Source organism: Loxodonta africana, chromosome 22 (genome assembly GCF_030014295.1).
Source record: "Loxodonta africana isolate mLoxAfr1 chromosome 22, mLoxAfr1.hap2, whole genome shotgun sequence".
Taxonomy (NCBI): domain Eukaryota; kingdom Metazoa; phylum Chordata; class Mammalia; order Proboscidea; family Elephantidae; genus Loxodonta; species Loxodonta africana.
This window is the reverse complement of record NC_087363.1, coordinates 277,258-279,819: the sequence shown is the minus strand read 5'-3', so window position 1 is coordinate 279,819 and position 2,562 is coordinate 277,258. Positions and strand designations below refer to the sequence as shown.

Here is a 2,562-nt window from a genome sequence, read left to right as displayed (position 1 = left end):
GCAGTTATCTAAAGTTTCATAACTACTGCAAAATACAGTGTTATACATTCATATGTACAAAATTTACTGTTTTAACTCTTTCAATGTAAAACAAGAAGTAAACAGAGTGAAGACTCAAAAGTAACTACAGAAAATATCTGATAACATGATGATCACAAATGATCCAAGAAAAAAGGTTGCTTACACTTCAATTAGTTTTCATTGCCAATTCCCATAAGAAAATCAACAGAGCAACTATTCACCTGCTCTTGAAGATATTACCTCAAAGGCTATTTCAGCAATATATGTAGAAATAATAAGTAATTTATGGAATTTATAATCTTGATGATCACAAAATCTTGTTTGATTTTCACAAATATCTACAGTCAATGGAAGATTCCACAATCTCTTGGAGGAATAAATCTCACCTAAAGAGTGCAAAACATCATTATGATCTAATATTGAAGAGGCTATTGCTATATGCCTTCTGTTTGATTTCCTGAGAACCAATGAACCCCACCTTCCAGACACAACTACCATCTATCATTGGCAACACCATTTCTCCCTGATGATAAATGCTGTGTAACTGTAGGATATACACTCCCTCTCCCAAAAACAAACTGAGAGATTTATCCATCTACTTACCCATCCTATCAGCCATCTATCATTCACCCACCGAGCCATAAACACACATGTAATGAAGATATGCAATGCGCTAGGCTCTATATAGATGTTACAAAAATAAACCCATAATACATGTTGCCTGCAACCAATGACCTTCTAATGTGGGTAGGTTAACAGATATGTCAACATATACCTTCAATACAGCATGATAAAGAATTTAGTGAATCAATATACAAAGTATTTTGGGAACAGTCATTAGAGAGCTGTTAAGCTTTCTTTTTAGAATTCAGAAATGTTTCACATAGTAGAAGCATTAGAGACAGAAAATTTCTGAAAGAAGGGCGGAGTATTAGAAGACATTGAGGTTGAAAAGGTCTCCTTATTTTTAGCAAATGGTGATACATTTAAAATGGTTGAACCATAAGCTGTGCATGGGGTAATTGAAGATGGTAAGACTGGGAGGGGAGATTGGTCCTCAAATATTCTTAAATGAAATAAGAATATTTTTATTTCTTATTTATTTGAAAGTCCAGTATCTTTCTAATAGTTTTTTGAGAGCATTTTTCACATCTTTGTTTCTGAAGCTATAGATTATTGGGTTAAACATAGGCAATACAACTGAATTAAAAAACTGCAATGACCTTATCAGTGTCTATAGAATAGCTGGTGGTAGGACATAAGTACATAAACAAGAGCGTCCCATAGAGTAAGGTGACTGCTATGAGATGGGAAGCACAGGTAGAAAACGTCTTGCTTCTGCCTCCTGACGACTTGATGTTCAAAACAGTAATAAGGATACAGAAGTAAGAGAAAAATATGACCACAAAAGTGCTGGTCTGGATGAAGCCACACAAGGCAAAGAGCAGAAGCTCATTGATATGGGTATCTGTACATGATAAAGCCAGGAGAGGGGGGATATCACACACAAAAAAATGGTTGATAACATTGGAGCCACAAAATGGCAGCCTGAACGTGAGGCACACATGCACCAGTGAAGTCATACTTCCACTGAAGTAGGCCAATGCAACGAAACAGATGCAGACTCTCATAGACAGAAGTGTAGAATAGAGCAGTGGGTTACAGATGGCTGTGTAGCGGTCATATGCCATTGCTGCCAGGATGAGGCACTCTGCATCAGCAAAACAAGCAAAGAAAAACATTTGTAGTGCACAGCCACAGGTAAAGATGCTCTTTCTAGATGCTAAGAAATTTCCCAGCATTTTAGGAGTAATTGTTGTAGAATAACTGGTATCTAAGAAAGACAAGTTGCTCAGAAAATAATACATGGGGGTTTGAAGGCTTGAATTAACATTAACTAAGATTATTAAGCCCATATTTCCTACCACAGTTAATGCGTATACTATGAAAAATACCAGGAATAGCGTGACCCTAAGAGGTAGATAATCTGTGAATCCAACAAAAATGAACTCATTTGGCCTGGTATAATTATTCTCCAACATCTTCTTGATTTTTGTGTTTTTCTCATTTGAAATAGATGGTATCAACAGATGTGAGTTGACTTGAGTGATGAATGAAGCACAGATGTCTTGTTTCTCCTTTCTAAGGAAACAAATAGAAGATTAATAAAATAATGGTGTGATATTTTCTCTCACAAATTGTTTTTGTTTGCTATTAAAGGATATAATTAGAAGTCATTCTTAATAGCAGAAGATATTACTCAGAAGGTGATATTTCTTGATGCAATAACTCATTTAAGGCTATGTACATTATCATAGATTTATGAAAGTTGGCAAATTCTAGAGGCAAAGATCAATGTTTCCTACCTTAAAATCACATTTTTCTTTGTAAAGAAAAAGAGTTGAGAAAAATTCTGGGGAAAAGAAATGCTCACAGATAGACTAGATAGTTCCACAGAAGAAAACTTGTGATCCGGGGAGGTAGCCTAACACAATAGTGAAGAGCACAACTGCTAGGCAAGAGGTGATGGAGTTCAAATCT

At 35.6% G+C, this 2,562-nt stretch overlaps 1 pseudogene; it reads right to left on the bottom strand.

Annotated features, from left to right (window-relative positions):
- Positions 1 to 915: 915 nt before the first annotated feature.
- Positions 916 to 2,210, bottom strand: LOC100657032 (olfactory receptor 5AS1-like; annotated as a pseudogene).
- Positions 2,211 to 2,562: the final 352 nt, after the last annotated feature.